Source organism: Calliphora vicina, chromosome X (genome assembly GCF_958450345.1).
Source record: "Calliphora vicina chromosome X, idCalVici1.1, whole genome shotgun sequence".
NCBI classification, from domain to species: Eukaryota; Metazoa; Arthropoda; class Insecta; order Diptera; family Calliphoridae; genus Calliphora; species Calliphora vicina.
Genome location: NC_088785.1, coordinates 97,501 through 110,000, shown reverse-complemented (window position 1 = coordinate 110,000; position 12,500 = coordinate 97,501). Strand labels below are relative to the sequence as shown.

General features: G+C 33.3%; 2 non-coding genes and 1 pseudogene across 2 annotated transcripts; all 3 read right to left on the bottom strand.

Moving 5' to 3' along the window:
- LOC135962926 (large subunit ribosomal RNA) overlaps positions 1 to 4,482 on the bottom strand; it is a 6,795-nt pseudogene extending 2,313 nt beyond the window's left edge.
- Positions 4,483 to 4,812: 330 nt separating this feature from the next.
- On the bottom strand, positions 4,813 to 4,992 carry LOC135962889 (5.8S ribosomal RNA). Its single transcript, XR_010576730.1, has one exon. It is a non-coding gene; the product is annotated as a 5.8S ribosomal RNA (ribosomal RNA).
- Positions 4,993 to 5,609: 617 nt separating this feature from the next.
- On the bottom strand, positions 5,610 to 7,596 carry LOC135962894 (small subunit ribosomal RNA). The gene has a single exon (XR_010576735.1). It is a non-coding gene; the product is annotated as a small subunit ribosomal RNA (ribosomal RNA).
- Positions 7,597 to 12,500: the final 4,904 nt, after the last annotated feature.

Here is a 12,500-nt window from a genome sequence, read left to right as displayed (position 1 = left end):
AATCCCCCTTGCTTAGGATCCTAACATCTCCTGTATCTAAACGTCTTTCAACTTTGGCGACCTCTGAAGCAACGAAAGTATCCACAGAAACAATCCCACTCGGGAGTGGTAATTGTAATTCTTGTAGACGCTTAAGTCTCAACAGCGGTGCTTGCCACCTAAGCGCGACAATGCCCAGACCGCCATCCTCCACAGAAGCATGGAAGTACGCGATTGGAACATCGTCTGGCAAGCTGAGCCATTTTCGTAAGTAGGCCCTAATTGTCCTATCGATACCCCTTAAGCAACCTATCATAACGTTCCCGAGGGTCAGTACATGATAAAGTTGAGGTATCAATACCGATCTAAGTGCAAACAACCTCTGCTGTGGTTTTAGGGGTGCTCTTGTGAGCCGATCTAACTTCTCTCTAAGGGGCGCCTTCAAATCCACCTTAGTTCTGCCTTCTGCGGTGAAAGTCACACCTAGGTATTTCCACTCTTCGGTCCTCTTCAGTGCTCTTATGGCCCGTCCCTCAACAAAGAACTCTTTTTGTACAACCACCGAACGTTTCTGTTTAGGTTGTCCTTTGATGGACACCGACAGACATTTGGCACTGTTCAATTTAAGTCCACAAGAGCCAAGGAACTCACTGGCTATATCAAGCAACTTCTGAAGACCGAGTGGAGTTGATGCCCAGATGACCAAGTCGTCAGCAAAAGCAGCAATATTAGTCATAAAATTTCCAATCTTGCATCCTAACTCTGGCGGGAGTTTTCGGATCAGTCTGTCCATCACTAAGTTGAACAGTACTGGAGACAAAGGGTCTCCCTGCTTTACTCCTCTCCCGGGTAAAACCAGTTGATCCGAAACCCATGAATCGCCAGAGAATCTAATGCGCGATGTGGAATATATATGTCTAATATAGTCGACCAACTCCTGTGGTTGGCCGTACGATTCAAGAGTCCCATAAATTGTATTATGAGACACAGAATCAAAGGCTTTGCTGACATCAAGGACCGCAATATGGCAAGAAGCATAATTTTGATGATGCTCCCTGAGAAGATGGTCTATCAAGGTCGTGTTATCAGCACACCCATCGGTAGGCATGAATCCTTTTTGACTGCGTTCAAACTTGATACACCGAGATATTCTCTTTGCCAGGATGGAATGAAACCAGCGAAGAAGAATCGACGTGAGAGTGATTGGCCTATAATCCTCCGGAAGTGAGGGCTTCTGCTTCTTTGGGAGAAAAATAGTCTTGGCCTCACGGAAGCGTCTTGGTACCTTACCACACCACATAAACAGGTTAAAAACGCGTTCCAATATTTCTATTGGTAGCGCCCTGAATTGCCTCGATGTGATCCCGTCAATGCCGGGCGAGGTGGTATGTACGGGCATGGAAGCCTTTAAGTCTGAACGACTTATCGGATACCATATACTGCCCCTAGAATATCTAGCAAGATCTTCACGTAGAGGCGCCGAATGCTCCTCACGTTCGATAACTTCTCTCCAATAGGTTTCCATTACAACTCTGGCTGGTTGCGAGCAACTCTCAGTGTCGTCTAGGATCGCTTTGATACATCTGCCATTGTGCTTGCGCCAGTCACGTTGGACCTTTGCATACTCATGTCTACGCCTCTTACGTCTATTAGTAAAAGTAGGAGGTTGTCTCGGGCGGACACGCTGTCTAGATTCGAGATTGGGTGGAAATATCTCATCTAAATATCCAGACAGTCTAAGTAGGACATGATCCTTATCATCATCATTGACACTACGTACAATCGAATTCAGATAAGGAGCACTATAACTATCAATATCAAGATCCCCTAGACTAAGCAAAAAGGATTTTATCGGGTCGTCCACTGTAGGAGCGTCCCCGGAGACTGGACTGTCCACGATAGGATCAGTCTCAGCCACGATTTCAGATGCTTCCATTCACTTTGACATTCAGAGCACTGGGCAGAAATCACATTGTGTCAACACCCGCTAGGGCCATCACAATGCTTTGTTTTAATTAGACAGTCGGATTCCCCAAGTCCGTGCCAGTTCTGAATTGATTGTTAATTGATAGTCGTTATAATTTAAAAGGAATATATCTTGCGATAATTCCCTAAAAATTTTAGCAAGAAAGTTCCACAATTGGCTACGTAACTACTATCCGGGGAACAAGATCCGAGAATCTCTATTTACCCAGAACGAGTACATAAACCATGTTATTGCTTCCCAATCAAGCCCGACTATCTCAATCTTCAGAGCCAATCCTTATCCCGAAGTTACGGATCTAATTTGCCGACTTCCCTTACCTACATTATTCTATCGACTAGAGACTCTTCACCTTGGAGACCAGCTGCGGATATTGGTACGGCCTGTTGAGAAGTTTGCGTGACCCCACCATAAATTTTCAAGGTCCGAGGAGAAAATATCGACACAACAGTAAATGTCATGCTCTTCTAGTCCATCTACCATATCTCTCTTCGAAAGACTTCCATGGTAGTACGACTATAAAACAGAAAAGAAAACTCTTCCGATACCTCTCGACGGCTTCTTTATGGTCGTTCCTGTTGCCAGGATGAGCACAAGGCCCATATTTAATAACAAACGGATACTCAACAGGTTACGGAATTGGAACCGTATTCCCTTTCGTTCAAAATTATTCAAGTGTTTAATTACTAAGCAATTTTACTTCCTTTTCATTATAACTTGAAAATTTTCGGCTTTCGCCTTAAACTTAGGACCGACTAACTCGTGATCAACCACTGTTCACACGAAACCCTTCTCCACTTCAGTCCTCCAAGGTCTCATTCGATTATTTGCTACTACCACCAAGATCTGTACCAATGGCAGCTCCATGCAGGCTTACGCCAAACACTTCTATGCTCACCATTGTACCCTCCTACTCACTAAAGTTTCAAAGTTTATAATCCAACCGAAATTGAACATAAACCATTTACTTTAGCGGTAATGTATAGGTATACAACTTAAGCGCCATCCATTTTAAGGGCTAGTTGCTTCGGCAGGTGAGTTGTTACACACTCCTTAGCGGATTACGACTTCCATGTCCACCGTCCTGCTGTTTTAAGCAACCAACGCCTTTCATGGTATCTGCATGAGTTGTTAATTTGGGCACCGTAACATTACGTTTGGTTCATCCCACAGCGCCAGTTCTGCTTACCAAAAGTGGCCCACTGGGCACATTATATCACAACCACTACCTTCATACCAAGAAAGGTGAGGTTCTTACCCATTTAAAGTTTGAGAATAGGTTAAGATCGTTTCGACCCTAAGGCCTCTAATCATTCGCTTTACCAGATAAGATTATTTTACATAATTTTTAAATGCACCAGCTATCCTGAGGGAAACTTCGGAGGGAACCAGCTACTAGATGGTTCGATTGGTCTTTCGCCCCTATACTCAATTCTGACAATCGATTTGCACGTCAGAACTGTTTCGGTCTTCCATCAGGGTTTCCCCTGACTTCAACCTGATCAAGTATAGTTCACCATCTTTCGGGTCACAGCATATATGCTCAAGGTACGCTCTAGTTAGAGGTATAAATAATATAAATACTATTATACATAACTGTATAGAACGCCCCGGGATTGAATTAATAGACTATAAATAGGCTAAAAACTAATCCCATTAAATTAAGTTATGTTAATTACGCTATTAGGTTTTTATTCCCAATAACTTGCAAATATGTTAGACTCCTTGGTCCGTGTTTCAAGACGGGTCCCGAAGGTATCCTGAATCTTTCGCATTGTTAATCATATAAGTGCATATAATAAACATAAAGATCAATGATCAATATGCTATTATAAAATATAAATATTTAAGCACTATATATAATAAATCTATCAACACTTTATCAAATCAAAAGCATTTATTCGATATTAAAATGCAAGCAAAATAATTTGAATAAACTTAAGCAAATGATCTTATGATAAATATATTTATGTTAATAGATTACAATGTCCTTTATAGAAAAAATGCACACCATTATTATAATATTATAAATATTAAAATCATAAAGATGAATTTTCCATAACGGATATTCAGGTTCATCGGGCTTAACCTCTAAGCAGTTTCACGTACTATTTAACTCTCTATTCAGAGTTCTTTTCAACTTTCCCTCACGGTACTTGTTTACTATCGGTCTCATGGTTATATTTAGTTTTAGATGGAGTTTACCACCCACTTAGTGCTGCACTATCAAGCAACACGACTCTTTGGAAATGCCATCTAGTAATCATTAACGTTATACGGGCCTGGCACCCTCTTTGGGTAAATGGTCTCATTTAAGAAGGACTTAAATCGTTAATTTCTCATACTAGAAATTTGACATTCCATACACTGCATCTCACATTTGCCATAAAGACAAAGTGACTTAGTGCTGAACTATTTTCTTTTCGCTCGCCGCTACTAAGAAAATCCTTGTTAGTTTCTTTTCCTCCCCTCATTAATATGCTTAAATTCAGGGGGTAATCCCATATGAGTTGAGGTTGTAATAAAAAAATTTTTTAAATCATAAAATATCAAAACCACAAATAGAAATCATTTCTTTTATTTTCTGTTTAAATAAAAAATTCTTTTTAATAGAGAGGCAATCCTAGTTTCATAAAAAAATATTTTATGCTAGACCTTCCTCAATAAAAAAATGAATATAAAATATATAATATTAAATACTCTGATTTTATTCGTTAGAGGTTTTGTATCTTTAACTTTTAGTATTATGAATATAGTAGAATATCCAGTAATACAACATGTGCTTTTAAAAAATTTTACATATTAAATATATAAAAGATTTTTAAAGCAACTTATTTAGCATAGTCTTACAACCCTCAACCATATGTAGTCCAAGCAGCACTCTAATTATAAATTAAAGTACCTTACAGCATGGACTGCGATATGCGTTCAAAATGTCGATGTTCATGTGTCCTGCAGTTCACACGATGACGCACAGTTTGCTGCGTTCTTCATCGACCCATGAGCCAAGTGATCCACCGCTTAGAGTGATATATTTATTTTTGTTTAAATAGCAATTCATAAATTTGTTTATTGAAAGAAATCAAAAATACACCAAACCAAATTGGCATATATCAATTCCTTCAATAATATTTTTTTTAATTTTAAAACATACCACAAAGTTTGTTGCGAATATCTTAGTTCTTTTAGAAAGAACAATTTTTTTTAACTTGTATACAAGTACAACTATAATTGTGAGTTTAATTTTTATGCAATGTATGGATATACAATAAATTGTATTGCCAGTACACTAAAATGAATATATTATATATATTTCAAATATTCCCATCCAATGTATGATTTAAGTTCATAAATCAGTACATCTTTTTTTAATAAAAGAGAATAAAAGAAAATATATTATATATATATATAATTTTTCCAACGACTTTTTTTATAATATTATTAAATATAATATTATTTTATTATTAAAGAGTTTTTCTTTCAATAACACTTAGTCTTCTTTTTTTTTATAAAAAAAAAATATTTAAATATTTTTAATTTTATTTTTATTAGCCTTTTTTTTTAAAGGGCATTATGTTTTTTTTTTTATTAATATTTTTTATATATAAATATATAAAAAAAATTTTTTTATCGGTTAGGAACACATTAATGATCCTTCCGCAGGTTCACCTACGGAAACCTTGTTACGACTTTTACTTCCTCTAAATAATCAAGTTCGGTCAACTTTTGCGAAACAACCGTAACACACAAGGCGTTACAGTGATCACGTCCGGAGACCTCACTAAATAATTCAATCGGTAGTAGCGACGGGCGGTGTGTACAAAGGGCAGGGACGTAATCAATGCGAGTTAATGACTCACACTTACTGGGAATTCCAAGTTCATGTGAACAGTTTCAGTTCACAATCCCAAGCATGAAAGTGGTTCAGCGGTTTACCCGGACCTCTCGGTCTAGGAAATACACGTTGATACTTTCATTGTAGCGCGCGTGCAGCCCAGGACATCTAAGGGCATCACAGACCTGTTATTGCTCAATCTCATTATTGCTAGACGCAATTTGTCCATTTAAGAAGCTAGTGTCCTTATAATGGGACAAACCAACAGGTACGGCTCCACTTTCATAAACACATTCAAACACTCACACATTTTACTGCACTCATGAATGAAGGCTACAAAAGCTTCAAACACCATAATCCTGAAAGCATCTATTTAATATATTTGAGTCTCGTTCGTTATCGGAATTAACCAGACAAATCACTCCACGAACTAAGAACGGCCATGCACCACCACCCATAGATTCGAGAAAGAGCTATCAATCTGTCTTACACACTTATGTTCGGACCTGGTAAGTTTTCCCGTGTTGAGTCAAATTAAGCCGCAGGCTCCACTCCTGGTGGTGCCCTTCCGTCAATTCCTTTAAGTTTCAGCTTTGCAACCATACTTCCCCCGGAGCCCAAAAGCTTTGGTTTCCCGGGAAGCGACTGAGAGAGCCATGATAGTAGCTACACCCAATTGCTAGCTGGCATCGTTTATGGTTAGAACTAGGGCGGTATCTGATCGCCTTCGAACCTCTAACTTTCGTTCTTGATTAATGAAAACATCTTTGGCAAATGCTTTCGCTTAAGTTAGTCTTACGACGGTCCAAGAATTTCACCTCTCGCGTCGTAATACTAATGCCCCCAAACTGCTTCTATTAATCATTACCTCTTGATCTAAAAACCAATGAAAGTAGAACAGAGGTCTTATTTCATTATTCCATGCACAAAATATTCAGGCATTTGGAGCCTGCTTTAAGCACTCTAATTTGTTCAAAGTAATTGTACCGGCCCACAACAACACTCGATGAAGAGCACTGAAGCAGGTTTAAATAGGAGGAATATGCACAAATACAAGTATTTAATACATATAAGAACTCCACCGGTAATACGCTTACATACATAAGGTACAGTACAAACTACAATTATAGTTGTACTACCCGTATGAAGCACAAGTTCAACTACGAACGTTTTAACCGCAACAACTTTAATATACGCTATTGGAGCTGGAGTTACCGCGGCTGCTGGCACCAGACTTGCCCTCCAATAGGTCCTTGTTAAAGGATTTAAAGTGTACTCATTCCAATTACAGGGCCTCTAATATGAGTCCTGTATTGTTATTTTTCGTCACTACCTCCCCGAGCTGGGAGTGGGTAATTTACGCGCCTGCTGCCTTCCTTAGATGTGGTAGCCGTTTCTCAGGCTCCCTCTCCGGAATCGAACCCTGGTTCCCCGTTACCCGTTGCAACCATGGTAGTCCTAGATACTACCATCAAAAGTTGATAGGGCAGACATTTGAAAGATCTGTCGTCGGTACAAGACCATACGATCAGCAAGTTATCTAGAGTTCAACCATAATAACGATCTTGCGATCGCTTGGTTTTAGCCTAATAAAAGCATACGTCCCAAAGGTCCGTATTTATATTGCATGTATTAGCTCTAGAATTACCACAGTTATCCAAGTAACTGTTAACGATCTAAGGAACCATAACTGATATAATGAGCCTTTTGCGGTTTCACTTTTAATTCGTGTGTACTTAGACATGCATGGCTTAATCTTTGAGACAAGCATATAACTACTGGCAGGATCAACCAGAATAATGTTTTATTTATATTATTTGTTTTCAATTGGTTTTAGTTGAAAAGAAATTTAACGAAAATCAGCTTTTTATCGCGTCATATTCGTCATTCCAAATTCACTGTTCTTGATTTTTAAACAATATATTGTTCTATTATCATTTATTTCACATTGCATCATATAATATTTTTCAATATATATGATATTTTTTGATATGCAATTAAGAATTACATTTCATTCATATTTCATTTTTACATTTTATACATTTTTGAAAAACACCAAAAAATCTTCACCAAAAAAATCTTATATAAAAAAAACTAAGAAAATACTTATTTTTCTTTATTCGATTTTAACAAAATAAATTTACCAATGCAAATATTGAAATCCCCAAGAATATAAAAAAATTCTTGTTCTAGAGACCAAGCATCATAAATAATTTTAGCACATTGAATAAAAATTAATTTTAATATTTCAATAAAGAAAAATTAAAATTATAAAAAAAAAATAAAATAAATAATTACACTAACGAATAACTATACAGTTCAATCAACAAACTAAAAAAATTTGTCGACAAACTTAAATAGATTCATCGTTAGCGGCAAATAAACTAAAAAAGTTTTCATTGCTCTCCCCACACACACAAAATACTTATACCACATATATTCAACGCAAATAATAAAATAGATATTTATAAAAACCTCAATACACAATATAAAAAAAAACAAGCAAATAGTTCCAACATTCACGTTGTAACATTCTTGCACAATATCATCATTCGCATTCGATTTTCATTCTTAAATCAATTTTAACACACCGTATATTAGTATTTTTGATGTTTTGTGTGAATATTTAGTATCTCTGCATTTTATGTCAAGAGTATATAGAGATAGTTACATACAACTTCCCCGCCAATTTCGTTTTCCGAAACTTTAAAATTGTATATCTTGAGTTCTAAGCAACTTTTTTGAAATTTTCTTTTTGATTATGAATCGTACGAATTATTACTAATTTTTGGATAAAAAAAATTTTTAAATTTTCTAAAATTGTAGATTTTTTTTTTTTGAAATTTCAAAATTTCAAAATTTCTATTTCCCTAACTTACAAAAGTAAGAAAAATTAAAATAAAATTTTATCGATTTTGATAATTTTTTTAAGAAATTTCATACAATATGAACTAATATCAACATCTAAATAGATTTTCTTTTCAAATTGTTCAATATTTCAAAATAAAAAATTTTCGATTTTTTCAAAAATTTTATTATTTTATGAAATATTTCCTTAAATTGTAAAAATTTGTATGAAAAATATACTTTTCTTTATTATTTTTGGGATTTTGTATGAAAATCATTATAGATTTTAGTCCACATTTTTTTCAATTTGTAACATTTAACTAATAAATAGTATTATTTTCACAAATTTAACAAATTTGTATAAAAATTTAACTTTTCTTTATTATTTTTGGTACTATTATAAAGGAAAATCATTATAGATTTTATTAAATCCACAATACATTTTATATTTTGTTTTGTTTTGTGTAGTAGTATTGTTATTATTAGTAGAGGAGTAAAACTAAATAATTTTAATACATACATCCATCCATCTATACATTCATCTCATTAGCAAACAACATTTTTGTGTATAAGTAATAGAGTAGAGTAGAGTAAAACTAAATAATTTTAATACATCTATCATCAGCAAACAAGGGACAGTATAATTTTCCTAGGGACAGTAGGAAACTCGTTAATCCATTCATATGTGTCACTAATTAGATGACGAGAACTTTGTCTACCTAATGACGTTAATATTTAATTCCGCCGTTCAACCGCGCTTACAGTATCACATTTTTGTGTAAGCATTAGAGTAAAACTACTCTATCGTTATTTTTATCGCTTAATAATGATGTGTGAGCCAATATTTTTTCTTTTTTCACAATGATGTGGCGATGAGAGCCAACATTTTTTTTAAATAAATTTTTCTACTTTGAAATTAGAATGAAACTACTCAGTATTTTTCTTTTTTTTACTTCATAATGATAGGATGAGCCAATATTTTATTATTTTCTTCACAATAATGTGATGAGCCAATATTTTATTAAATTTTTTCATAATGATGTGGTGATGAGAGTCAACATTTTTTTTTTAAATATAGGGACAGTAGGAATCTCGTTAATCCATTCATATGCATCACTAATTCGATGATGAGGACTTTGTCTAACTTAAGACCTTAATATTTAATGCCGCCGTTCAACAGCGCTTACTGAAATTTCTTCACATTGACAACATTCAGAGCACTGGACAGAATCAAATTTTTGTCAGCATTAGAGTAAAACTACTTTGTATTTTTTCATTGTCGCTTAATAATGACATAGCGGAGCCATCATTTTTTTTTTTTGTAATAAATTTTAGAGTAAAACTACTTTGTATTTTTTCATTATCGCTTAATAATGATGAACTGAGCCATCATTTTTTTTTTTTTTGTAATAAATTTTAGAGTAAAACTACTTTGTATTTTTTCATTATCGCTTAATAATGATGAACTGAGCCATCATTTTTTTTTTTTGTAATAAATTTTTTCATCTCATCAACCACGCTTACTCGAATTTCTTCACATTGACATTCAGAGCACTTGGCAGAATGAAATTTTTCAAAACATTGTTAAGAAAAATATTTATTATTTAGTTAATTTCTTTTCACACATTCAATTTTCAAAATATTCTTATTTATTATTTGTATAATAAAGAATCTAGTGTTTAATCCATTCAATATCAAAACATCATGAGCTGCTTACTCGATTTTGTTAACATTAGAGTAAAACTAGTTAAACCATTCATATTCATAATCACTATTTGTATGACGAGGTATTTGGCTACCTTATGATCTTAATATTTGCTACAGCCGTTTAAAAAACAAATAATGGCTCAGTACCGCATTATTAAGCGACAATGAAAAAATTCAAAGTAGTTTTACTCTAAAATTTATTTATGGGCAGAATAAAATTTTTCAAAACATTGTTAAGAAAAATATTTATTATTTAGTTAATTTCTTTTCACACATTCAATTTTCAAAATATTCTTCTTTATTATTTGTATAATAAAGAATCTAGTGTTTAATCCATTCAATATCAAAACATCATGAGCTGCTTACTCGATTTTGTTAACATTAGAGTAAAACTAGTTAAACCATTCATATTCATCATCACTATTTGTATGATGACGAGGTATTTGGCTACCTTATGATCTTAATATTTAATACAGCCGTTTAAACGCGCTTACTCGAATTTCTTCACATTGACATTCAGAGCACTTGGCAGAATGAAATTTTTCAAAACATTGTTAAGAAAAATATTTATTATTTAGTTAATTTCTTTTCACACATTCAATTTTCAAAATATTCTTATTTATTATTTGTATAATAAAGAATCTAGTGTTTAATCCATTCAATATCAAAACATCATGAGCTGCTTACTCGATTTTGTTAACATTAGAGTAAAACTAGTTAAACCATTCATATTCATCATCACTATTTGTATGACGAGGTATTTGGCTACCTTATGATCTTAATATTTGCTACAGCCGTTTAAAAAACAAATAATGGCTCAGTACCTCATTATTAAGCGACAATGAAAAAATTCAAAGTAGTTTTACTCTAAAATTTATTTATGGGCAGAATAAAATTTTTCAAAACATTGTTAAGAAAAATATTTATTATTTAGTTAATTTCTTTTCACACATTCAATTTTCAAAATATTCTTCTTTATTATTTGTATAATAAAGAATCTAGTGTTTAATCCATTCAATATCAAAACATCATGAGCTGCTTACTCGATTTTGTTAACATTAGAGTAAAACTAGTTAAACCATTCATATTCATCATCACTATTTGTATGATGACGAGGTATTTGGCTACCTTATGATCTTAATATTTAATACAGCCGTTTAAACGCGCTTACTCGAATTTCTTCACATTGACATTCAGAGCACTTGGCAGAATGAAATTTTTCAAAACATTGTTAAGAAAAATATTTATTATTTAGTTAATTTCTTTTCACACATTCAATTTTCAAAATATTCTCATTTATTATTTGTATAATAAATAATCTAGTGTTTAATCCATTCAATATCAAAACATCATGAGCTGCTTACTCGATTTTGTTAAAATTAGAGTAAAACTAGTTAAACCATTCATATTCATCATCACTATTTGTATGACGAGGTATTTGGCTACCTCCTTATGATCTTAATATTTAATACAGCCGTTTAAACGCGCTTACTCGAATTTCTTCACATTGACATTCAGAGCACTTGGCAGAATGAAATTTTTCAAAACATTGTTAAGAAAAATATTTTTATTATTTAGTTAATTTCTTTTCACACATTCAATTTTCAAAATATTCTTATTTATTATTTGTATAATAAAGAATCTAGAGTTTAATCCATTCAATATCAAAACATCACGAGCAGCTTACTCGATTTTGTTAACATAGAGTAAAACTAGTTAATCCATTCATATTCATCACTATTTGTATGACGAGGTAGTATTTGGCTACCTCTCTCTTATGATCTTAATATTTAATACAGCCGTTTAAACGCGCTTACTCGAATTTCTTCACATTGACATTCAGAGCACTGGGCAGAATAAAATTTTTCAAAAACATTGTTAAGAAAAATATTTTTATTATTTAGTTAATTTCTTTTCACACATTCAATTTTCAAAATATTCTTATTTATTATTTGTATAATTATAAAGAATCTAGAGTTTAATCCATTCAATATCAAAACATCATGAGTTGCTTACTCGATTTTGTTAACTTTAGAGTAAAACTACTCTGTCTATAAAAAAATAAACAGATTTGAAAAAGTCTTTTATTATTTTTTTTATGAGACCGAAAACACATATAAATAAATAAATGATATGCAATCACATGAT